The sequence below is a fragment of the Podarcis pityusensis genome (genome assembly GCF_964106645.2).
Source record: "Podarcis pityusensis genome assembly, chromosome: 10".
Taxonomy (NCBI): domain Eukaryota; kingdom Metazoa; phylum Chordata; class Lepidosauria; order Squamata; family Lacertidae; genus Podarcis; species Podarcis pityusensis.
This window is the reverse complement of record NC_138035.1, coordinates 43,245,000-43,272,507: the sequence shown is the minus strand read 5'-3', so window position 1 is coordinate 43,272,507 and position 27,508 is coordinate 43,245,000. Positions and strand designations below refer to the sequence as shown.

The following is a 27,508-nucleotide window of genomic DNA, read 5'->3' as shown; positions in this document are numbered from 1 at the left end:
AAAAGTGTGATGAAGGAGAGGACTGGGGACAAGATGGAGGACGGGTGAGGGAGATGCACATTTTCTTCTTTTTATAATGAAAATTCAACAAAAAGAAGGACAAGCCATAAAAATTCCTGGAAAGAATGGGCTGTAATTAGGGTTATGTACTCAGCCTATGCTTCAATGGCTTTTAGAGAAATATTATTTCTAAAGGATCTTCTTTGTGAATGAAATTATTATCATTTAGTTCAGAAGTTATATTCACCTCATTTATTTAATAAAATTAACTTCTTATTCTCTTTAATACGTGCTCTCCTTATTTAATTTCTGATTGCTGTATCTTTCTTAATTTTCCATGTCCTCTGAATGTGCATAGTTCAGATGATTACATTAATAATACATAGATGTCAAAAATTAAAGTGCAGCCCACGCAACATGCCTAATATATTTAATGGATTTTCAACTTGTAAATAGGCTAGACATAAAAACCGGGGGGGGGGGGGAGTGACGATCTAAAACCTGTGTTTGAATGGCACCTCCAGTAAGATGATCGCTTCCCCCTGTCACCTGTTCATCAAAGATCTTTTCTACAAAGCTTTATGCATTGAAAATCTACTTTATGCCTTGACTTACTTTGCTTTGCCTTGTTATGTGATTAAAAAAATTAATTTTGTAAACAGTTTTGTAAGCTATTCCCTTTTTGTTCTGTAAGTTTTTTATAAAAATGAAATCCTGGAGAAGGTATGATTGAAGACTAGATGGGAATGCAGATATTAATTTCTCTCTCTGTGTGTGTTTAAAATAACCTGGAACAAAGATGGGCCTTTAGCTGCCTGAGATGTAAATAGTTCTGCCTGAGATGGAACAGCCCCCTGCCCCCTGCTGGTAGAGTTACTTTGGCACCTGAGGCAAAATATCCCACAAGCATCTCTCCCTTTTTGGCATCTGTCTGTTTTGAGAGACAGTGGAGTGTGCCTCCAGGGGTGAATTCAAACCGTTGTAGAATCACAGTGCCTGCTATAGCTGCAGAGACATGTAACTTGTAATTGCTGCGCCCCACGTTGTTTTTGCTGTGTTAGCATCACCAAAGTTACCTCTTTGGGATGCAAATCTGGGCAGTGTGTGTGGAGGTCCTGTGCTGCCCAGACAAGACCCTGTCTCTTGGCCTCACAGATATGGACCAAAGGAAAGGAAAGCAATACATCTGGCACCAGCTTGACTGCAAGAGTTGATGGAAAGAGGTGTTCAAGACGCCATCCAAACGTCTTAGTGTAGGGTTTACTCCTCAGCCTTTTCTTCTCCCAAAGGCAACAGATACGTACTTTTCCTCAGGGTTTACTCTTGAAGCCTTTCTCATGAATGAGTATAGCTGCAAGGAAGCAGAAGTTTAGGATCAGAGTTTTCCTTCTCCTAGACTGGCTACCGTCTTAGGTTAACACGCCCAATCTGCCCCTCACTTCCCTGCCCCACACATGTAGTAACTATCTTCATGACCACTGGACCCAGGGCTTTTTTCAGCTGGAACTCAGTTCTGGCCTTTCTCAAGTGGGTGCAGTTGACATTATAAGAGGACAAGGGGGGGGGGGTGTTCATAGTGAGTTCCGACACCTCCTTTTCTAGAAAAATAGCACTGGCTGGACCCACTATTGGTCTCTGATCAATCTGCCAGAGCCTGTTTTCGCATGCAGGGGGAAGTCCCTAATTCACCAAGGGTTTGAGACCCATTGGCTACCCATAGTCGGAGACCCATAGTTTAGCCGACCAATCAAAGCTGTCTCCCAGGGTGTGGCTGCTGTCACATGCTGACAGCTTTTAAAAGCTACAGGTGAGAGCTGAGTGCAGGGTGGGAACCAAAGGTGGACAAATTACCCCAGAAGGAGCATGGCGTGTCTCCAACCAGAGGTACTACCCCTCCCCTGATACCCCCCTTCTCTCCCTACAATAATAATAAATAAAATTATATACTCACTGCTTGACTTTCATTAAACTCAAAATTAGATGCCTCAGGCAGCCACCTCACTCTGCCTAGTGGGAGATCTGACTCAGTGGGTAACAGGAACCCTATCCTGTATTACCTTAAAGAGTTAACTGGGTTGTTTTTTTGTGGCATGAATTTTCATAGGCACTAGTCTACATGACATAAAGTACATGAAGACAGAGAAAAAAAGTGATGGGCATATATATATATATATATATATATATATATATATATATATATACACACACATTAGTTTTAGGTAACAAGAAGAAAAAGGAGAAATTAGGATGAAATTTAAAGTAGACCTACAGAAAACACAAACCAGTAGTAGTTCCATAATGCATACTCTACATATTACCCAGAGCTATCATGACTGAGCCTTGAACTAATGAGCTCCTCTTCTCTGAATCTCTTCTGGTGCAGCCCATTACTCCAGCAAGCGTCCTGTTGCCCCATGGGTCCTTATCTGGGGAAGGTGTTTAAAGCAGAGGGGAGATGCTTCAGAAAGCAATTTGACTAACGTGCCTCCCACTCTCCTTTAAAAGTGTGGGCTGTGAGGAGAAGGTAAAGGGCTTGGGGCAAGTAGTGAGAAGGGGGGGGGAGGTGAAGGAATAGGCACAGGGACATCAAGGTGTAAAGTGAGGAGGAGTTGCTCAGGTGTAAAGGAAGAGGGTTGGTGAATGGAGCAAGCAGGGGCATCAGCATCTGTTCAAAAACACACACAAATGTAGCAGGAAATAATGATCTTATATTTGGACATGGTTGCTATACATGCAGATACTAAATAGCATATCATTTGTTAATGATAATAATATTGAACAGTGGGCAGAATTCATCAGTAAAAGAGAAGGAACCATAACTTGAGTAACTTTAGTCAATTTCTCCTGCTCATCAAATCTGCAAGGAGAAGGGACTGAGATGTACACACACATTATCTTCTGTCTCTGGATGCTTTTGATTAACTCCTATTATAGTAGTTTCAATCACATCGCATTTGTGCCATGTTTCCCTCCCCCTCCCCCTCCCCCGCTCCACTGATGTTGAAACAAAACATTGGCAACCCAGTCAGTTTTTCATGCAAAAGTTAATTGGAGGTAAGTTCAAGAACATGAATTCTAGTCATGAATGCACTGTAATCAAATTATTCTCTTTTTCCTCCTGTTTATGATACAGTGTCAACAATGCATAACATTACTGGACTTCAGTAGTCCCTTCTTATTATCATTGCTGAAGTATTTAATTATGCTACTATTCATTACTGAGAGATGTGAGGTGTAGATTAAAAGAAAAATCTCTGGTGCTGAGCTGCCAATAACCACACTGCAGGTTTCAATTACGATATAATTATTTTAATTATTCTGCTTAACTCTTTGGAAGCAAAGGTTATAAGAATAGTTCTCTTTTCTGAATGAGCGTGAGAAAATTGTTTGAAGGAGTAGCAGAATGCCGTTAAGAGATGGTAGTGCATTTTAAGAACATGAGTTGAGTCTTGCTGGATCAGGCCAAAGGCCTACTGTCTGCATTCTGTTCCCACCAACCATTGTTGTTGTTTAGTCGTGTCCGACTCTTTGTGACCCCATGGACCAGAGCATGCCAGGCACTCCTGTCTTCCACTGCCTCCTGCAGTTTGGTCAAACTCATGCTGGAAGCTTCAAGAACACTATCCAACCATCTCATCCTCTGTCGTCCCCGTCTGCTTGTGCCCTCTATCTTTCCCAACATCAGGGTCTTTTCCAGGGAGTCATCTTTTCTCATGAGGTGGCCAAAGTATTGGAGTCTCCATATGCCCATGGAATTCCAACAGGCAAGACATTATCACAGCAGCCCTCTTCTGCTCATGTTCCTCAATAACTGGCATTCAGAGGCAGGTGTAACTGCTATTTAAAGGATATACAGTACGTAGAAGTAATCTCTCTCTCTCTCTCTCTCATGCACTCTCCCTTAGAATAGTGAAAGGGAATAGACTGGAGCTTTGTCATGAGATGAGCACTTATAAACTTGAACGGTGTAGGAAAGGTTTTCATTTAGATGTGGCTCCTTTGGGGGTAAGAGTTTAATATTTCAGATCTGGAGACTTCCGGGGTGGCGCCATCGGTAATGGTGGATTCCCTCTGATCCGGAGGGATTAGCTCCACGGAAAACGGGTCTTTCCCGCTACGGCGAAGCAGGGACCCTTTCAAAAATCACAGGCGGATGAAGCCTGTGACCATGGGACTCGGCGGGCACCTTTAGCGCCCCCCAACCCGTAAAGGAACCCACTTCTGGGCTCCGGAGCGAAGAGGGGGAAGTGGCGCGGTGCTGAGAGTCAACTGCTTCTTCCGTGGAGCGAAGCTGCACAGCCGTTGCCGGAGAGCGCTGCCTTTTTCCTGGGACAATTTGGCTTTTAAAACAATTACCCGTGAGTACTTTAATTCTGGACAATTGGACTTTAAATAATGACCTGCGATTAGAAGGAAAATTGGACTAAGAAATTTATATTAATTTGCCACTGAAACGGGAAGGTCTAAACAGGAAGTCAGCCTTCCGTTTCTTGTAGATAGATTAAAGCAAAGACATGGCAAACTAGAGTTCAGAAAATCGCTTGTGAAGGATTAATTTTCATCATTTAAAATTGTTGAACCCCCTTCGGAAGCAGGAGAAGAGGGGGGATTTTTTCCGGACTGTTTAAACCTGCAGAAGAGAGTGTAAAGTAAAGTAATTTTCCACCGTCTTGATCCTGGGAGCCGGGTGTCAGGACTGACGTTCATTGGGAAGCTCATTGACCAGAGACAAACGTCTTTGACAGATAGTTAAAAGAAGAGAAACATAGTGATTCCATTGTTCTCTTTCGCATTTTAAAGGAACAAATTTTGACAAAATATCTGAAAAAGGAAACTTTGTTGCTAGATCTGCCTTTAAAAGAAAGAACAAATAGAAGTTCTTCCCCTAGAGGGAGCCTGTGAAACTGTTATTAAATCTGAATCGGGGAGCTCTGCAGCTGCAACAAGATTACAATTGTGGGAATAGGCTTCTGACCTTGCAGAACAATGTATTCAGAGGCCCTGGTGTGTGCTCTTTGCAAAACAAGTGCCCTATTGGAACAGATACATGAGAAGACGGACTTGATGACTGCTGCGATCAGAAACTTTGGACAGGTAGTGGGAAACTATATAGAGCCCACCCAGGAATCAAATCAGGAGTGTGCTCTGACAGACCAGATGAGGGAAGAGGATGTTGTTGAACCTCGGGCGCCAGAGATGGAGGGAGTTGAGGCCCAGCAGGAACATGAGTTTTTGGATTTGACAAATGAACTTGGAAAAAGCCAGATTTGGAAAGATAAAGTTTGGTTTGGTTTGGAAATGGGGGGTTGGATAGACCCCCCTATGCAGGGATGTTTGGACTTTTCAAGTCTGGCAATGGGCCGTGAGATGTCTGGGGCTGTGGGGGTTCTTAATTCTGGAGGGACTTTGAAACATGTTCTAAAATACCACATGGGGTTTTGTGTGGAATATGGAAAAGGGACTGATTTGTCGAAAAGGGTCAAAAACACTGTTAAGTTGGAGTTCCCACGAGTGAAAGGAGCAGGAGACAAAGTAAAGTACAGGTATAAATATGAAGAAGAGCCGCGGAAGGGACATGGAAGAGACTTAAGGGCCTCGGACATAAGATTACCAGGTTAATGCGCTTGATTGATGGGATAGAAAGGACTGACAAAACCCGGGACCAGGAGGAAGAGACGCTGGATGAAGATTGGAAGAAATTTTTTTTTATTAGGACTGCTTTATAAAATTGATAAATGTTAGAAAAATGTTGGAATGAAACTATTTGGCTTTAGCAAAAATGTTAAAAGAATTATGTAAGAATATGTTATGGTTATGAAATAAGATTTAATTCAAGTTTTAGGGTCTTCTATAGTAAGATAAGGTTAAAATAGATTAAGGTAATGTAATGACAGAATATTATGAAAAATGGAAAGGATTTGCTGTGACAATTAATAACTAGGATACAAAAAAAGGGAGGAGTGAGGAGGTCAAAGAAAGAAGGTAATAACAGTTAAGGATTGGAGGATATTGGATTTGTTTTTAAATGTTTGTGGCCTATTTCTGCCTTTTGATTGTGTTGTGTTACGTGCTTTGTTTTTATTTTTTGATTTTGATTTTTATTAATTTGTATTGTTTGATTGTGGTTTGTTTTTTTCTGTTTTTTTCTTTTTTTTCTTCTTCTTTGTTTTTTCTGTAATTCTAAAATTTTTAATAAATATCATTATTATTTTTTTAAAAAAAATTCAGATCTGTACCTACTGTCTTAAACTCCCTGGTATAGGCTTGTGCCTGTTGCTATTTCTACCATGCTATCATTGTTCAAAATTTCTACCTCCCAACGGAACCCAGAGACAAAAACACCAAAATGGTAGCAAAATACATTTGAGAATAAAATAAAACTTATCACAAATATTAAGAGCATCCAAAAACATGTAAACATATCCTTTCCTTGCTGCCACTATAGTTTTCCCTTTCCTCCATCCCGCTGGCATTTGTGATTCTTTGAGAAAATTTTACAGTACAGTGCCTTTTTTCTGTTTTCCTGCCTTTTTTGATCGACTTATTTCAGCCTTTAAGTTAGTGGGTTGTGAATGTTAGATATCCAAGTTATCCAGTTCTACAAACTGATCAAATTTCTTTGTGCTGAATGCCTGACTTCTTGGGTTCTTTATATAGGGTTTTCACATTCAGTGTATATGGCAAGATACACCAACCTCTGAGTATAAAAGAAACGTGCAAGAAAAAAAAGGCAGGATGGAAACAGATTAAACTGAAAAATAACTGGGATGTATGTTCTACTAGGAAGGGTGTTATTTCCCATGCTGTTTTCAGATAGTAGCTCAAGACACGATTACTGCTTATCAATCAGACTGGTATACCTTTGTCCCATTCAGTGTAACTTTACACTGTTTTGCCCTAACAGCTGCACCCATTCTGCATCTCTCTCCCAGGGGTATACATGAGATTTGTGTTACATGTAGTAAAACTACGTACCAGAAAATATCCCCCCCCTCTTCCATCTATCGTCTATCTGTCTCTCTATCTAATCATCTATCACTCTTCCATCCTACAAATGAAAGTGATTTTTAAGAATGCTCTCCACAACCTAATGTACAGAAGCAAGTGAACATACAGGGAAGTTTCCTATTAACAATAGTTTCCTTCTTTATCCAGATTATAAAACTGTGATTTAACAGCTTTGGAACACACCCAAGTGTGTTTGAAGGTGGTTTATTCGGTTGACTTAACTTGAAGTTGGCTTTTCCTGACCAATTAACCATTATTTCTTGGGTTGTATGAAATGGGACTGCATGGACACCCACAAGGCTAGTTTATATTTTGGCCTACTAAAATTTGATCACCGGAACCAAATTATGAAACACAACCTGAGCACATGGCAAAGCAATAATTATGCTCCAATTATTTTTTAAATAAAATAAAATAAAATAAAATCTTCTGTTTATAGCCCACATTTCTTCTATCACAGAACCCAGACCCCAGGAGTTAAGAGACTTTTAAATAAATAGTTTTATTGCTTTTTCTATGCTGCAGTTCAGGCCAGCCTGATTGAAATTACACTATCTAAAGGGGGAAATATAAGGCACCTTTAGGAAGACATTGATGTTAATTCAATCTAATTTAAAATGTTCTGACATTTCAGATTCTTTTGATTGCATCCAGACATGCTGTATTTGATAGCACCACTTTACTAGGCCTACAGTTATAGAGGAACAATGTAAATTCAGTATAGAAAATAATAGGCTGTAGGTGCTGATAAAAATAAAATTATTCACAACAGTATTGTGGTCTGTTCTTTATTACTGCTTTCAGTAGTAGATTGATTTGGATACCATTTGTCAATGCCATTGAAATGCTTTTAAAATTAATACTTTTCATGACGTTGATCATAGAAACCCTGAAAATAGATGGTGAATTATTTTTAGAGTGACAGGTGAATGAAACATTAGCAAGAAGGTGGATTTTTAAATGCTGTTAAAAAGAAACTTATATAGTGAATTTCTTTCTTTCTTTTTTAAACCCTCTCTGTCTATTGAGCTTAACCTTAGATGCAGCACAGAGAAGAAGAATGGAGGTGAGGTATGAGTAGACTCATTTTCTTTACATCCAGTCAATAAAAAATGAGCTTTAATACCTGGCTTTGACTATTTGCATTCACTACTTATAATGATCAGATAATTATTAGTCAGAATTTTCATGAGTTGGACTTGCCTTTGTTATGTTACAGATTAAGTAGACCTATTGCTGGCATGAGTTTATATTTGCATATTTATGGCGGACTTATGACGGACTTACACATATCTGTGACTGACATCAGTTGGTCAGTGCAAAGTAGCTGCTTGATAGGAATCCAGAACTGAAGAATCTAGTGTATTTTGTAAAGAGAAGTCTCTTTACACCAATACACTATCCCCTGACTGCATCCCACACTGGGCTATTTATCAGGATACTTCTTAGTTGTGGATAGTTGTATATATTTTACTGTATAGGAGAAGCTTTCTGTGACATCCATTCTCAACTTATTGATGAACATGCTGCCTTGAAATCTAATAATTTTTTTTGAGCACATGGGCATTCAATTTGTGCAGCAATGAGATATTGTGGAATAGATAGGCTTTGTAAAAACTTGCCAGTATATTTTTCATTTCCAGTTATCAGGGATGAAGTCATCTTAATCAACCGACCAAATCTAAGTGCCATTCTGCATGCTTCCTCTTTGATGAGGAGAGGGTATGGTTATTGGCAGTCCTGGGTACTAGATCTAACATCACTATGCTAACAGGTGTGCTCTGCTAAGTTATAGCTTCTTACACTTAAGTGAGTAAGGCAAAAGTGCTTCTCACTGGGTTGATCCAGACGTACACTTCTACCTGGGGAAGGAGTATTCAGAGCATTGCACAAACTCAAAGACACACTTTTGCTTGTGCAAATTCTTACGCAAGCAGAACCCTAACAACTCTTCTAGAACTTATTCTAGCCATGGATGGACTTGTCATCCAGTATTTGTCAGGCAAATATTTGCAGAAGAGCGCTGGTGGTTGTTTTTCTTCTGCTCACAGTTCCAGCTAACCCAACGTACTTTGAAAGATATTGCTCAGAAGTACTGCTAATACAAAGCAGAGTATAGAGATCGGATAGTCACACTTTGCCAATCAAGTAAATTTCATCACTGCCATTGGAACAGCTGTCAGGTTTGTGTAGATTTCAATTTGCTTCTGAAAAGTATTCAGTCATGAATGATTCATAATTTGAGAGGTGAATGCTCATGATTTGAACACTATCAAACTTACTTTGGAGAGAAGCTTTCAACGAGCCAAATAATGTTCTTGAAGGAAGAGAAATTGTCCCTGTTGGGTCAAGTTTACATTAGCAGTTTACATTAGCTGTATATCTTTGTGTTATTTACTGCTTTGGGCACTTACATAGGAAGCCTGCTATGTAAATCCTAATGTATTCTCTTGTTTACCTTATCCATCTGAGGATTTGTTTTGAAAGTTATAAAGAGAAAAATCTAACAGTTCTCCAAGTCTAATTCTGTATAATGAATCAACCTATTTCCTATATCCCTTGCATTGGAAGCAGTGAAATTTCCATAGTGATATTTTCAAAATATTTCACTCTTTAGATAACGTTTGGATGGCTACCACACGGTGAATACTGGTAATTGCTGATTTCATGCAGTCATGCAGGACTTCACATGCAAGTATGGGACCACTGAAGTATTCTTGTCCACATGGCCAAATTGACCTTTTTAGTTATCCTCTGTCTACATGCACACTGTGCTACATTTGCCACCCATTTCTTGATCAACTGAAAAACCACTTGTTCCTCAGCAAGCATTATTTTTTCTTTATAATACACCCCTTTCCAAAATCAGCCATCTAACTTATTTTCCCTCCTCTAGGAGGCACTGATGGCCACCAACTTGGATGGCTTTAAAAGAGGTTTAGACAAATTCATGAAGGAGAGGCCTATCAGTTGCTACCAGCCATGACGGCTGTGCTCTAAAATGGCCATGGGACTCATCCAGCAGGCTATTCTTATGTTCTCATGAAATGGAATCTGTTATGTACTGAAGTTCTCACCCTGGGCCAGCAGGGGGATACTGTAGATAGTTATGCAAATAAGGGATCGAAAGTGACGTTCAGTGATTGGATAGTTTTGGAAAATTGTTACAGTTACGTTGTACTGGAGCTCTATATAAGCAGGCTGACTGAACCCTTCAGTTCAGTTCTGTTCTGGCTTGTGAATAAACAAGAGCTGCTTGAAGAATCGCTGTGTCGTCTGATATGTTCACCCACAACTTAACAGAATCCATTCAGTGAACTTAATTTAAGAGGGAGTTGCATGGTTTCCATGAGATGAAAAGGAAGCAACATGATACAGCACTGGGCACTTGTTTTATGATTTGTTGTTATACACATACCATTTTCTACAGTATTTACTTTGCCCTGGACATGCATTATTTACCTGAGAATCCATCAGGCTATATTTTTAGCTATTGTTCATTGATGGACTCCCCCATCCAATTTGATGGTTGTTGCATGAACATACATTCCCATTAAGGCATAGGCAGGTGTACACAACCACAGTTTGCCAAAAGGTAGGCTATTACGTTAGGAAAATAAATACCTCCTTTCTCTTTATGGATAAACACCATATTTAATTTTATCCTCAACTTTTTATCCTTCTAGATAAAATTATGAATTTCTCCTATATATTCATTCCATGGGATTATTGTTTATGTATTTAACCATCTTGATTTTCACAGCAACGAGAATTTTGCTCCCTCATCTGTTACAAGGAGAGTATATAGTACTTTAGTATCTCTTAAATCTCAACCTTAAATTGACTGATGACCATTTTTGCTTCTAGCCAGAGCTTTAAAAAAATCTAAATAATATATCTTCCTCTTCAGCATGATTCCCCTCTGATATATTTGTAGAGTACTGCTATATTGCTTCCTAAACTTCTTTTGCCAAGCTCTTAATCTCTGCTCACAAAATAGATTCTTCATTTCTGTGAACATCTTAGTTGCTCTCCTTTGTACCTATTCCATTTTGAATTCATTTTGCAACTTCAAATGACTGCAGATATAGCCCAGTTTCTCTTTGTGGTGTTTTAGATGATTTAGATAGGGTAAAAAGGAAAACAAGCAACCAGTTTGGTTACATGGTTCATAGGATGTTCACAACACAACATTCTATTCATGGTTAAAGCTGGAAATACTGTACTCATTCTAAACTCAGCTAACACATACTATCTATTGTAGTAAAGGAACCCCTACTGATTTGGTTGTAAAATTTTCCTTCTTTAGTTTTTCACTGTCCCTAAAACTGGCAGTAGCAATATTATCAGAAACAAGTGTCTGCAATTGAACACAGTTTAGTTTAGAAAATGAAAGAAACCAAGCTAAGACGAATATTATAAGCAGCAATCTTTTCATGTTGTGACAGATAAGTCAGTCTCATATCTTTCTAAGCCATGGAATGGAATGAATAATTACCACCCCTTATTCAAGAAACTGCATGTCCAGTTCATCCGCAGAGTTGCTTAGTGCTGAGATGGTAGATTCTCAAGCACATGTCTCACAATAGAGTCAAATATCATGTCTTTTTCAGGGAATTTGAATTCTGTTTTTAAAGAATGTATGAAACTGATCAGCTACAATACCTCTCCATCCCAACTTTCTTTTGCAGATTTGAGTTCACAATTTCTTTAGAAAATTTGCTGCCTTTCATCCCTTTCTATGCTGGGATGTCTGCATATCTGCAAGCTTAACTGTTTGAAATGTGGATCCTGATTTATTAGATTATTGGAATGTGCCAAATAAAAGCTGTTCAGGGAAAGTTGCCCATAGTAAAGGTTAAGCAACTGATAAGCATAAAAGTAGATTTAACACATACATTTATGTAAACATCAAATTCATTAAACACAAGTGGGTTACCCACATTGAAATCAGGGATGAGGGAAGTGAAGCAAGGTTTTCCTGGCCATAGTAGAGTAGAAACTAAGCTCCTTCACCATAATTACCTTCTAGAAAATTCTGAAATAAAAAAGGGAATCTATTTGTAGGTGAATTGCATAAAGTGCAATGCATAATATTTTGTACCCTTTCTTCAATTTAACCTGATCTGAATATAAAAAGATAGTCATATGTTGGGCTATTACACCAAGCTACAAAAATCTTTCAGGTTTTATTAGGGTCCTGCACATTATAAACCACAATGTAAAATAAAAATAGTGCCGTTCACTGCTACATAGAGTAATATAGAATGGTGGCAACATTCTCAAGGGTAGTAAGATAGTATTGCACTTTGAGACCCCCAACCATCCCAAAAAGTAAAGACAGAGTGACACAGAATTTTTGTTTAAGTTATTGGGCAAAATTTAGGCCACAACTTTATTAAACACAGAATGTGAGTGGTATTGGCTTAGGCACTGGAATCTCCAAACTATATCAGACTCACACCTGCTTTCGTGGGGAATCTGATAAAGGGTGAAACACTGCCAGAGGGAGTCTGGCCAATGGCAACCGACTCAAGCTCACCCCTGATGTCCCTGTGGGGTCCTGGTATGGCCCTAGCCCCATCCACGGGGGTTCGGACAAGAACCAGGCCAAACCCTGGATTTGTTTAATGGAATACCCTTGACCTTGGAGAGGCAGGTGATGGCCGCACCTCCCTTCCCCACACAACACTGATCGAATGCCTAACTGCCTAACCTTACAACGTTGTGAGGCTTGCTATGCGGTAGGCGAAAACCAAATGGCTCTGCCAATTTGCCAAATGGAAAAATTCCTACCAGGCCCCTGTTACAAAACAGGTGACGAACAAAGTCCATAGCAAGGCCAAACACACCAACTAAAGGTGGGGGGTGGTGGTGGTTGATCTGCTGCGTGAAAGCAAAGAGGTCCAGCAAACAACATGCAGGGTTTAAAAGCGTTTTGCGCCCCCCCAAGCCAAGGTATTGGCTTTAGGGTCCAAGCATCCGTGAAATGACCAACCAGATTGGAGCAGGGCTAAGCCCCGCCCACACTGGGAGGTAGGAATGTTCAGTGGTCTGAGCGCAACACGTACCCTCTTTGAAGAGGATCCGACTTATTGTTCCATCCTCCTCTACTGAATGCAGGTAATTGTCAGCTTAAGGCAAACTTGTCTTAAAATGTCAGTGTACATAGGCAATAGGGTTGTTAAACTGAATCACAGAATAATGCTATTATCAGTGCTTTGTAACTTTTTATTTAATATTGTACCTATCTTGACAAAGATATGACATTCAACTATTAAATCTTTCATAGATTTTAATTAACATGTATAAAATTTGCAAATTAGTGTGTAATTATCTGAGCTTATCTGGGAGACCAACCGAACTCTACTTAATAACACATATCTAGCAATACTGCATATTAAAAAATTCTGGGCAAGAGCTCTCAAATCATGTATTTGGATTTAATACTTTTATTTCTCAGAGAACTGCCCTGTGATCTTCGGATGAAGGGCAGAATATAATATAATATAATACAATATAATATAATAATATAATGCTACGCATATGTAGTTTGCACTCTGTTGTTGTGGTAATAGCTATAAATATGCTCAGCTACATTGTGCCATTTGGGATTTTTTTAAAAAAATGGACAAAGCAGAGAAGAAAGTACCAAATTAGATTTCAATAAAGTTGTCTTGAAAATGCAACTTCACTGACACTGGAAGAGATAAATGTTCACTTTCATTCTCCTTCTCATCCTGATTCTAGAATCTCCAGTCTAGTCACCCACAAGGAAACATTAGGCATATCTATTCAACCCGAAAAGCCTCAGGTTACAGTTCTGCTTAAAAGATGAGTTGGGAGGGAGCCACAAAATCAGGCTTATGTTGTTTAGCCATTTCAGACCTTGTTATGTGAAACCTAAATGCCAAATCGGGCTTATTGCGTTGCACAGGTAAAATGCTGCAGTTTGTATTTTGTGTGCAGTGCTGAGGAACTGGATACCTTCTCCTGTTTCCTTTAGGAGGAGGAAGGATCCCATCTGGCAACTTTTTGAAGCATCCCATGGGTACTGGGGATTCATTCGACCTGCTGAAGCTCACACAATTTGCTGAGGCCTGGCAGTTGGAAGTGTTTTGGCAGAGGCAGAGAGATGGGCACCTTTTGACTTCTGTGAAAAGAGAGATGCCTCTGCCACAACATAGCTCAGCAGAATCTTTCCCTAAGCCAATAAAAAATAAAAAACCCAACTAAAACAAAACAACCATGTTGGAATGTCTCCAGGGTATATCGAAGAGGAAATACATTTACAGATTCTTATAGCCTGTGGCTATAATAGTTATATTTTGTGTTATAGCAAGTGGTAGGTAGCAATGCAGAAATTGTCACTTTTCACCTGAAATCTAAAGGGTCTGTGGTATATTGAAAGAAGATGAAATTTTGTAGGGTCAGGTTTGTTTGTGCACATGTTGGCCACAGAAAAGCCTTTGCTTCCAAAGGAGGACATTGCATTGCACTTGATTCTCATGAAATGTCATTGTTAAGGAAAAATGTAGACTTCTACCAATAGATTAGTATACCGGTGTCATGTTATATATATGCATAATAAATCTGCTGGTCAGAAAGTTCTCTTTACTGACTAAAACATGAGTTATTGGGGACTTTAAATGATACCATACTAATAATTTGCACTGAAAGAGCTATGCAGGCCGAGGGCCTTAAGACGAATTAATCAAATAGAAACCCTTAGATATACTTAGAGAAAGGAAAATGAGATTAGAGGTGACAGTTTACCCAGACAAAGGAAAATAAAGTGGCAGGTTTATTTAATGAAAAATAAAACAAGGATTCTTCATATTGGCAGAGCCAAGGAGAGAAATATAAGAAAGGAAGATTGTGGAGGATGGAGTGGTTATGCGGTTAAAGGGTTCAGGTTGTCTGAAAAAACCTGACAAATAGGGATTAGAGGGTAAAAGAATGAGTTTGTGCATCAAATTATGAAGAATATGATGTTAGTACAAAAGGGTAAAAGAAGATCTAGGCCACTTGGGTGAGGATTATTACTGAGAAGTGATAATTGAGGTTGGAGGGAAGACAAAAAGGAATTTCAATTGAAAAGGGATAGACAAGTTTTTAAAATGAAGCAAAAACAGGGTTTAATGAGAGAGAGAGAATGTATGCCATTTAAATTTCTTTTTCATTTAATCCATTAGGTGAATAATACAAATGAATAATCCATGTCTGGTTTCAGGGTTCACCCCCACTCCTTGCATGCAGTGCCTCATAAACTCTTTCATAGAGGACATAGAAGGAAATCATGGCTACACATTCGCGAAATGGATTTGGAGGGCATAACATTTCTTAGATTTTGCTTGGTATGCTTCTGGGGGTGAAAATATTAAAATTAACAATAGGCAGATAACCATGCAAGGTTCAAGGTTTGCCTCAACTGAAATGGGTTTGTATTACAAAAAATGAAATGAAATGATGTGTCTCAAGGAGGTCAGAAAGCTTTCGAGGTCATGTTGTTACAGGATTCCAGTGAGGGTCCAGGGAACATTGCTTTCTGATCTTTGGTAATCTTCCTGAATATCTGCAACCCCACAATCTAGTGTGAGACTGCTTGTTACAGAGTTGTTGCTTTTAGTACATCGCAGAAGAAGTTGGCTTAACACATACAAATTCTGTTTTCTGGGCAATGACATCAGTACTTTCATTATACAGTGGTGCCCCGCAAGATGAATGCCTCGCAAGACGAAAAACTCGCTAGACGAAAGGGTTTTTTGTTTTTTGAGCTGCTTCGCAAGACGATTTTCCCTATGGGCTTGCTTCGCAAGACGGAAACATCTTGCAAGTTTGTTTCCTTTTTCTTAACACCGTTAATACAGTTGCGACTTGACTTCGAGGAGCAACTCATAGAACGCGGTGTGGTAGCCTTTTTTGAGGTTTTTAAAGACTTTGGTGATTTTTGAAGCTTTTCCAAAACTTTCCCGACACCGTGCTTCGCAAGACGAAAAAAATCGCAAGACGACAAAACTCGCGGAACGAATTAATTTCGTCTTGCAAGGCACCACTGTATTCTGTTTAGCACAGGGAAGATTTTGTTGCAAGCAAGAGGCACCTAGAGCTCTTCTTAAATGAAAGCCCATTCTCTGTAAGTCCACAAGAGCATCTATGACTTGTGTGGCATGGCAGGTAGCTTATGTACTTTACTCAGACAATCCTGGTCTAAATTGAGAGAAATAGCAAGAGGTATGAGTGAAGACTTTTAAGAAAGAATTATAAGGGTATATGCATTATAAAGATTGCGAAGGTAGTGTTTCTGATTGGCCATTAGACACAGTGGCCATGCTCTGCCTTCGAGGTTAGAGACATTATGTTTCTGAAAATTAGTTGCTGGAAACCACAGGAGGAGTGCTCTTGTGGGTTTCTGAATGTACCAAAAAGTTAAGGTGTTAATGATAACACAGTGTTAACAGTCTTCAGATGTACTCATTTAATCAAAGGCTGATATTTAATTACTATTATCAGTCCCTCATGTTATGGGAACCGAAGAAGTGAAGAACTTTCTATGATCTTCCCCACAAAGGACAAAAAAAAAGTAAGAAAGAAAGAACAGAGCTGGTAGAGTAAATTAATTCTTGTGCAATTCCACCGAGTAAGAATACGTAGTACTTCTTTGGGCTGCTGAAAAGATGGAATATATTTTCAGCTGAGGAGTGCTTACAGGCTGTGAAGATGTTACTGATGCCGAAATGAAAGAGGGCTGTGGATCTGAAAAATGAATCTAAAGTGGATGTTGTACGTTGGAGTAAAGACTTGCAATCAAATGCTAGCAGCAGAAACAGTGCTGGATCCACTGAGAACAAAGAAATGGGAGGTTAATAAACCATACCAAGAAGATTAGAGAAGACATTGTGCCCCAGAGGTTATGGAAAAGATTGAAGAATAGAAGCAATAGATTTACTTATAGCTTAAGGAAAGTCCTTGCTGCAAACAATCACCTCTAATACTAGCGTGTGTGTTTCTAAAGCATATTTTAGTAATGACCACTTTTATATCTTGCTGTAGTAGTAAGCCTTTGAAATGCCAGGGATAAAGAGAAATACCTTACATTTGTACCCCTAATAATCTTCATTAAATATTACAAACACCATGTTTTGGTTGAATTGGCACGCACCTCTTAATACTTTGCATGGTTTTTGTATGTTGTTTTTTTAAAAATTAAGTATCACTGTTATTGTTACGTAAAACATAGGGTTTTGGGGTTTTTTTTCCAGTTGTCTTATTGTAAGCAAAATGTTCTATGGACATTATCAACTTTAGCAGCAATCCTGCTAGGTAGGTCACTATTATTATCAATCTTCTTCTTCTTCTTCTTCTTCTTCTTCTTCTTCTTCTTCTTCTTCTTCATATTATTATCCATCTGTCATTGATGCTTTAGTCGAGATTCCTGCATTGCAGGGGCTTGGACTATATGACGCTTGGGGTCCCTTCTAGGCCTGGGCAATGTATCGATACATCACCCGGGATTGCTATGAGGGACAGACTGTGATGGCGGCTTCACTCCAGCAGTATATTGTGGGTGAAACTAATGCCGCTCCTAGTCCCTCTGCTACCAGTGCCGCTTTCAACATCGGGCCACTGGTATTAGAGCAAGATCTAGTTATGGTAACGTGTGAACCTCTGGCCCTATAGATGCTGATGGGCTCTAACTTCCATTAGCCCTGGCCCATGTGGCCAATGGTCAGAGCTGATGGCCATTGTACATCTGGAGGGTCATACGTCCACAGAACTCCATTCTAGTGGAATGTTGGTTCTATATCCCTTTAATTCTTTTCTATCTATGTCAGATCACTATGCTACAACAGTGAATTTGAGCATTTTAAAACTTGAGAATCTAATAGGTAGCAGATATAGTACCCATCAACTACAAAAATTGGAGGTGTTATTTATACCTTGCTTTGTACTCCCCCCCACTGCTGTTCTACAAGACGATCCCAGTTGGTTGTAATGAGATATTAATGTTTCAACCATCAGGATTGAAATATGATTTTCTTTTAACCATGGAAAACTGTCAAGCCCATAGCTTGTGAAAAATGGCCTCTGTGATAAAAGCAAGGTTATTGGAAGCTTTGCCTCCCTCCACCCTTTATCCTCTACCAATAATGATTGATGATTTCCTTTTACTCTTCTCAGGAATTCATTGAATTGCTTGGGCAACTCATAAGGATTTTTAAAATGGTTAGCATTTTATATCTCTAGTCTGTTAGAGCAGGAATCTGCTTTTTTTTTAAAAAAAAACAGTGGATCTGTGATCCTTGGCTAGAATGCTGTTTTAATCTCTTCAGGCAAATCAAACTGAACGATAAATTGTATGATTCATTGCTTAACCTCAGTAGTAAAGCAGTGATCTTAAAAATCCATGTGCAGCAATCTAGCAATCTAGAGAAGGCTGAGCAATAAGCATAACTATTATTGTCTAAAAATCAAAGAACAACACAGTGGTACCTCGGGTTAAGTACTTAATTCGTTCCGGAGGTCCATTCTTAACCTGAAACTGTTCTTAACCTGAAGCACCACTTTAGCTAATGGGGCCTCCTGCTGCTGCTGCGCCGCCGGAGCCCGATTTCTGTTCTCATCCTGAAGCAAAGTTCTGAACCCGAGGTATTATTTCTGGGTTAGCGGAGTCTGTAACCTGAAATGTCTGTAACCTGAAGCGTATGTAACCCGAGGTACCACTATAAATTGTTGGCCTCACAGTTTTGAAACTTTCCTTCTAAGTGGCCTGCACTTGGGCCATTCAGTACAGGATTTTGAAGAGGACCTTGAAAACGTCACTGCTGTCTTACAGAAATATTGTAAAATTAATGAATGTTAGAATGATGTCGGATTGAAGTTAAGTGGTTTCTAGCTGTAATGGTATAAAAGAATATGGAAAAATTGGTTTTTAAATACGTAAAAATTTAATGTTATAATATATCAAGATTAAAGATCAGGATTAAAAAGGAGGGAAAGGAATTGCTGGACTAACAAACAGAATTGGAATACAAAAGAGGGTGGTATGAGGAGGTCCGGGAAATAAGTAAATGTAAGAGAAGTGATGAAAAGATGGAATTGTTTTTAACTGTTTTTTCTTTTTTTTGTATTTTGTATTTTTCCTTTTTATTGTTAACTTTTCCTTTTTATTGTTGGTTTTCTTGTTAATGTAATCTCTTTCTTTTCTTTGAAATTTTAATAAATATCATTAAAAAAAAGAAAAGAAAACGTCACTGCTGCCTTTCATGTTAATAACTTTATCATAGCGAATAACTTTATCAAAGCAAATTTATCACAGTAAGTGTGCACCAACTGGTGTCTTTAATGTTTGTAGCACCATTCCTTTTAGGCACATTATTTAGGGAGGGCTTTGTCCTACAAACTGATATAGAATTACTTACAAAAATAAAATAATAAACCTCTCAGCTCTAATAACCAGTAACAAGTCACCAAGGTGGTGACAGAAAATAAGGCATTTTCTGACAAAGATTGTCTCCCTCTCTGTGTGTGCTTGTGATTTGCATCACTGTCCCATGCATTTGGGGCCAGCCCAAGACATTTTGGCACCTAAGGCAAACCACACAATGGCACACACACTTCGCCAGGGAAGAAGGAGTCATTGACAATATACATTTGGAACAAAGTGGATTGAGAATGGGGAAGCTGGTGTGACGCCCTGTAAATCACTGGTCCCCTCTCCTGAGTCACTCCCCTGGTCCCCTGCCTCTGCCACACACTCTTCAGAGCCCTGCCATTCCCCGACATCGAGGGGGAGAATGGGGCCATACAGATTCACATTGGCTATCTCTGCCCTGACTATCTTAAGAAAAACCAGTTGGGTTGGAGCAAAGCAGAATATGGATGCAATGCCACCCTCCTGCTTGTGATTTCGAGCGGTTTGTATTCAGAGACATACAGTCTCTGATACTGGAAGGTTATATACTGTAGCTAACATGGCCATTAGTCATTGAGAGCCTTAATTTTCATGAATACACACAAACCTCTATTAAATCAGCCCAAGTAAGTAGACATCACTATTATCAAATACCAAGGCACCATGTTTTATCGACCCTTAATTTCCCACCATTCATCTTTACTGGGCAACCCTGGGTTACAAGAGAAGGGTGAGAAGATATTGCTCGCTCTCCCTACACAGACATCATGTTACACACTTGGAAGGAAACCTTTCCTCATAGGGGAGTTTTTCCACATCCTTGGCTGCCCTTCTCTGAACATTTTTTGAACTTGACAGTGGTGACTTAATTCCCTGGAAGGATTTCAGAGGTGTTAGGATTTGTGATATAAATAAAAGGAAACATTAAAGTGAATAACAAAAACAGTTCCAAATAATTTGTAGAGTAGTGAGTACGCTGTTCATCCTGTTTACATTAAAGGACAGAAGTGACACCCAGTGATGGAAATTGCTTTAATAGGGGTTCTCACAGCTATATTGAATGCCACACTATAGTCACTGTAGGCCACAACTTTCCAGTAAAATGATTCAGTTAAGTATAAAAAGGACCTTCAAAGTTCTTTAGGTTTCAGGAGTCAAGATTCTTCTACACTACATTGCATAATTGCCCCTTCCCACATTACTTTGTGGATATGTAATGGGGGGGGGTCTAAATTCTAACACAATTTCACATGTCTCTACTATAATACTTATTGGCACACAATGAGGGGGGAACATTTTAAGTGCGTCTGTCTGTCTCTACATATAAGTGTGTGCCTAATTTCATAGAATCATAGAGTTGGAAGGGACTCTGACCAACCCCCTGCCCGGCAATGCAGGAATATGTAGCTGTCTCTTACAGGGTTCGAACTTGCAACCTTGGCATTATCAGCACCATGTTCTAGCCAACTGATTGCATATCATTGCAACTTGATTTGGAATACTACAATAAATATATATTTAATAATATAAAATATAATATAATATAATATAATATAATATAATATAATATAATATAACAAATTTAATGAAAGATCAAACAGCCGACCTACCTAAAAGTATGCTATCATGCTAACTAACTTACTTGATGACTTAAGTCAGTTCACATGGTCATTCTTCGCCAGTTTTTTCATGTGCACTGTCCCTAAATGTTCAGCCATGTGTAGAAACCTTTGGCCTAAAGAAATGCTCCTGTTTTAATGGACAATCATATGAAGAAGAAGAAGTACTATACTGTATTTCATAAGTTTTCTAGACCATAATGCTGAAATAATTACCTATGTTGATCTCAGTGTTCCCAAGGTCTGCCCTGTGGCACAATGGATTGCAATGTACATGCATGTACACACACACACACACACACACACAGAGAGAGAGAGAGAGAGAGAGACTGGTAATTAGTCATGGTAATAGTGTAATTTACATAATTCTTCTGTGAAACACAACTGCTAAAGTTCATAAAACAAATGACCATGACTGTAATCCTGTGCTGAGAAATACACACCTCATAATGTTGATTTAGGATTTGTGATATGCTGGAATGTGTGATTTTTGGCACTCAGTCATGTGCCCTTAATCTCCTCAGAGAAAAAATTAAGAAAACAAATGTAAGTAGAAGTTAACGAAAATTAAAAATGTGGATTAATGTGAAAGCAAAAAAGTTGCCGTCCTTGTAAAAATTTATTCTCTTAGCCTTTCTAGATCTAAACAAATTATGTTTTTTGGGGTTTTTTTTTTTTTGCTGCTTCATGCTATTCTTATCCATAAATGTGTCCTGTACAGGAATTAATGTGTAACCGGTAAATAAATGACAGTTGCACAAGTGATTTTTTTCACTCTGGCTATGTATGGTTGGATGCAGCTTCCTGGCATGTGTATCTAGAACAACAACAAAAATGTGTATGTGCTGTCATTGCATATTAAGTCTGTCCAGGTTTTGTATGAAGATCTATAGAGAAGTGCCCTCTGTAGGAACTTTATAAACGTTAAGAGGGAAAAGCCTTTCAATATAGTATATTAGCTGTATTTGGATGCAACTGTAAACCATGGCTTCTCACTGTGTGAATGAGCTAAAGTAAGCCTCACAACACCCCCCCGCCCCCAAATTGCAGGGCCAGAAGGAGGACCTCAGTAGCATTGATTTTCTGTTTCCTGAATCTTGGCTTCTTGTTGCGTCCAATCTGAGGATCATGGTTTATTACTAACAATCGTTAGCTCATACATGTCAGCAACCGCCCTGAGACCTCCGGGTATAGGGCGGTATATAAATTCAATAAATCATCATAATCATAAACCATGCTTTGAAAGTGGCTTGTTTTGAAACTGATCATAGCTATTGGTAAATCACAGTTCCTAGATTAAACTCTATAATAAGTTCGAGCTACAACAAAACTGAAAAGCAAAGCTTCTGAAGGCCACTTCCTGACCATGGGACTCATTTCTCTAATTCTAAGCAATAGTGTATTGTTATGTCTAAAAATAGCCTACGTGTTCTAAATCTTATTTTCCCAGTGTGTTGCATGACGAGTCTATCCATAAGTGATGGTTCTGAATATCTCAACCTCTACAAGATATAGCTAACTGCTAGTGGGAGCAGTGAAATTCCCATAATTATGTAAGAACTTGGAGTAACTTGAATTAGTCATATGTTACAGAGGTCAGAGCACTGGTATTGGAGATGGGGGTCTGTATTTGGCACCAAACCCACTATATTTGTAATCTATAGTTCTGCCCTGTGATCCCCAGTAGAGAATTTTAAATGTGGGATCTTTCTTTATTAGAAACAATTGCCTACCTTTTGACTTTCAGCATAACTGATACTGACAGTATATGATTTGTTGTGATAGAGGGAATCCAAGGTTAGGATGAAAACTTTGGATCGATAATAAGCAATTGTAACCAGTTTGATTTTTGTCTCTCTGTGTAATCTAAGTTACAATGAAAAAGTAAAATTGACAATTCAGCACAGAGTAAGGCACTTTTACAGCATGCCTAAATCTACTGGGTTGTGATCAAATCTCAGTGTATCGTGTTTCCAAATTTAATTTCAGCAAACATAACTGTACGTTGGAAAATGCGAAACAAAATTGTAAATGGGATATGCTGAGTTCAACTATAAGGCTTCATATTTCTTTGTTCAGCAGCTGGATTGCTTATGTAGCAAATCTTTGCATATTTCATCCATGTGTTCTGTCTATGGGAGATCAGCAGCATGTAACAGCAGATGCTTCCTCTTGTGGTTGTTTCTCTAATGATAAGAAACTTGGTATCTATTACTGATGTATAATATGCCATATTGACAGCTTTGGAAGCTGGTTTGTTTGAAACTACATACCCCACTGACATATTTTTTCCTTGACGGCAGTAACACAACACAACACAACACAAATGACATTGCATTAAACACTCCTTAGTAAGGTAGCACAACCTAAATTTACTCCTGTGTATAGAAATGCTGTGTCATTTTCTTCTATTTTTCTGCAGTGAGCTTCCTTGCAAAGTTCTTCTTTTAATAACCAGCGAAGTTGTTTATAAATTCTACAATATATCAAGTGTGCCTCTCCTGAAACAATATTTGCTTCATTCATTTTTAAAATGATTTTTCTTTTTTGTATACTATAATTATTATTAGTTTCCAGAAAATCACAGCTTGCTTCTGAGATAGTACTGTATTTTGAACTGGATGTGCAAAGTGTAGGTTTATGCTGCACAATGAGCCACCTGTTTGCAACTCATTTTTGGAGTTCATACCCAATGGCTGATCACTCACTAAATAATGCATAAAATTGCAACTGAATATTATTTTTGACCCAAGCCACATACCATATATCAATGATAAAATACTTCTAGTTAATAATCTGGCAGCTGTATACATTTTCACTATTATTCTTTGTTTTGTATATTACCAATTCACGTTATTTTTGTTGGCTGCTGGCCACACCCAGCATGAGACAAGAAATGGAAAGGTGGCTACATTCATTAAAATATGAATTGGAGAAAATACAGAACCAATTATCCAGATCCAGGTAGTATGGGAAGACAAGGATTTTAACTAACTCTATGGGGAAACCATATCCCCCCCAGACCCCTTGGGATGTAATGTAGTCTCCAGCTGTGACACCCCAACTAAGAATGGGGAGGAAATGCACCTTCCTTGCTAGATGAGCCTTAGGTATCTAACCCTCCCATGCAGGCCCTGCTGGCCAGCATTCACCCAAAATGGGCATGTCACCCCAAGTCACACCAGATGTAGTCAGATGCCTGAAGTGTGGCCATACTAGAACAACTGAACTTAAAAGGGAGAGTGCACCACAAAGCTATTAATTACAATTCATCAAGAGGTCCAGTGCTATCATTTGTGAACTGAATTGTTATTAATGGTTTTTTGTGAAGGGCCACTGTTAAGTAATTGTTGTCTGTACTTTTCTGCCTTTGTTTTTTAACTCTTTTAACCTGACTGTTTACAACCTCTGTCCCAAGCTACACACCCACCCACCCACATACTTGCAATGGCAAATAAATTTTCATACATCTGACGAAGTGGAGTGTAGCTTATGACATAATAAATCTGTTATTATCTTTGTTGTTTGAATTGCTGGACATAATCTAGTGAGCTTCATGGCTGACTCAGGCTCTGAAGCTGAATTCCTGCCAGTGTCTGGTATTGGGCTTGGATGTCAGAACCTGAAAGTGCAACATGTAGTGATCCTTGCATAAACAAGAGCTTTCAGCTTCCCCATCTGATGCCTTTTGAGTGCTGCCCCCAATATCCCCTGAAGGACAGAGATGACCTGTGGAGCATCACAGCATGAGGCAAAAGCAGCTGATGATGGAAAGAAAAATAGGCCACATATATCCCATGCACATAATGAAGTACTTTATGCATGCACATGAGCTTCTTTGAGCTCCAGCTACCATAATACAAACACTTTCGGTTGCCCTCTTTAGTAATGTCTGAAGATTTGTTTTAAAAAACACATGTATTTGGGGGCTCTTTATACTATGGACTAAAGTCTAGGATTGCTTTTTGTTCTAAAATATTGGCTGCATGGCATCTGATTGATTGCTTCAGGCAGAAGATGATGGCTTTTTGTTTCTTTCTTTCTTTGTTTGTTTTACTGAAGTGGCCAAACTCAAAAAGTTTGTGCAGTGCTTATAACTGTGATTTTATGAAGTAGAAACAATTCATCTCAGAGGTTACAGTGGAAAATGAAAAACACTTTTATTTTGGCCAGCTGTTCTCCTTTTTCAGTGAAAGTATAACTGTGAATGGGTCTGTCACCATGGTGTTGCCTTAAATGACTCTGGACTGGAGTTGGAGACTTCACACAAAATAACACTGATGTCCTGTAAAGGTTAGGGATGTTTCCTAAATGGACAATTCACCTTTAGTGGTGGGTTCTGAGACGGGAGTGCTTGGCATATTGCTTGAAACAGCACATGGGGATTTGAAGAGACAAAGGCACAAAGACAGGTGTTGGTTGGCTGAAGCATCTTGGGAGCAGGATCCTTGTGGACTAGCAGATATGCTGCCTTCTAGAAGTGCCTGTTTGCCTCCTTTTATGCTGCTCTTCTATATCTGCACGTAAAGCAGATTATGACCCACTTTGCATGCAACATCAAGCGACAGCATGGCTTAGCATAAATGAGGAAATGGATAGGTTCCTGAAGCAAAGTTCACAGCTGCTTCTGCACTACCAGATGTTATATCTGAACCAGGTTTGCCACTCATGTTTTGTATTGGGGAAACAATACAATGTTCAGTTGCCCATGTTCAGATGTAATGGTAAATGTGCTGGGATCAAAACACAAAATACATAATAAAAACACAAGCAAAGCAAAACAAAACAATAACCCTCCTTCCCCCTACCTTCCCACAAACATTGGCCTGGTGAAGAGTTCTGGACAGCTCTGAAAGCTTGCACACTATTTTGTGACATTTTTGTTAGTCTAATAAAAATATTGCCTCAATGTGGGTTTTGTAATTTTCATTATTATAGTTAGTTTTAATAAATTACTTCATCCAATATACCTGAGATATATTGGTGGATGACCCACTCATGTGATTTTCTCCAGAGTGTAATTTCTTTATTTTTTGCTATGTAGCAACATCCCCTGATATATATTATCCCATCTTACTGGGTCTTACACGTTGTACTTGAATTCTAGTTAAGAAGCCTTGGGCTGGAGAAAACTAATTAAGAGAGAGTTAGGCACTTGACACAGTTGTACTGGTAAAGCTAAGCGTTAGTTGGGGGACTATCTGGGAACTATCTGCAAGGCACACTAAGTTGTTTGGAAGAAAAAGATGATTGATGGGAAAAGGAAAAGGAACATAGATTGGCTTACTTTAGATTATTTCATAATCAAATTGGGTGCAAAAGAAAGAGAATAAAGCAAATCTGTAGTTGAAATGCTCTTAAAATTAGCTTTTAGTGCAAAGCATATTATTGAGATAATTGGTAAGCATTGTTATTGTTGTCTTGAGAGACAATGGAGTGTGTCTTTGTGGCTGGAGTTAAACCACTGTATTAGCAGCACCAAAGTGACATCCCCAGGGTGCAAGTCTGGACAGCCTATGCAGAAATCACTGTTGGACCCACTATTGGTCTTGTATGTCCAATCTTCTAGAGCGTGTCTTCACATGCAGAGAAAGTCCCTAACACGCTGATGGGTTTGAGACCCATCGGCTACCCACACCTGGTTTAGCTGGCCAATCAAAGCCATTCCCGGGGTGTGCCTGCTGTTGTACGCTGTTGCTTGCATACAGGGTGGGGACTGAATGTGGACAAACTATCCCAGAAGTAGCATGACCTGGCCCCCCCAGAGGTACTCCTTCTCCCCTGACACCCCATATACCCCTTGGTAAGGGTAAGAACCATTTGTTGAAAAGAAAGAGGTTGTAGTGGAAAGGGCATGGAAATGACACATGGAAGAAATATGTGATGCCCCTGGTCTCTGTTTTTTTGTCCTGAAATTTCCTATCCCTATGCTCTTCAGGGCTGTGCTTCTGTTCTTCCCTTAAGCACTGATAACATTTGGGGCAGAAATAACAATGGTAATTGCAGGCAATCAGCTCATATAATAGTATTCATTGGTGTTACAAGCACCCAAGTTGCTTTAGTCTCTCAGCCTCATGTCTCACACTGAAATCATTTTTTTTTAAAAAAGCTATTTGTCAGAAATTTGAGGGAATTCCCCCCCCCCCCCGGCATTCTCTAATGGCTGCAAGTTGGTGAACTGAGAGTGAAGTGCTGGAATTGGAGCAGAGGCCCAGAATCCTTTACATTAGCAAGAGCCAACATTCAGGCAGAGTACTTACTGAAAGCAGAAGTAGAAGGTGAGGCATCATTGGCTAGGCATGGTCATAAGCAGAACACTGGGAGAGCATTACCAATCCTTCTTGTAATATTTAGAAATCCATTCCATGTGTTCTAGAGCCAGTGTGGTGTAGTGGTTAAAAGCAGTAGACTCGTAATCTGGGGAACCGGGTTCGCGTCTCTGCTCCTCCACATGCAGCTGCTCGGT

At 39.2% G+C, this 27,508-nt stretch overlaps 1 protein-coding gene and 1 long non-coding RNA gene across 9 annotated transcripts in view; one reads left to right on the top strand and one right to left on the bottom strand.

Moving 5' to 3' along the window:
* NAV3 (neuron navigator 3) overlaps positions 1–27,508 on the top strand; it is a 430,222-nt gene that overhangs the window by 58,766 nt on the left and 343,948 nt on the right. The gene's annotated exons all lie outside the window — the stretch shown is intronic.
* Positions 73–27,412, bottom strand: LOC308457588. Its single transcript, XR_013977021.1, has 3 exons — positions 27,303–27,412; positions 21,259–21,290; positions 73–1,351 (listed from the first exon to the last, which is right to left on the bottom strand). It is a non-coding gene; the product is annotated as an uncharacterized lncRNA (long non-coding RNA).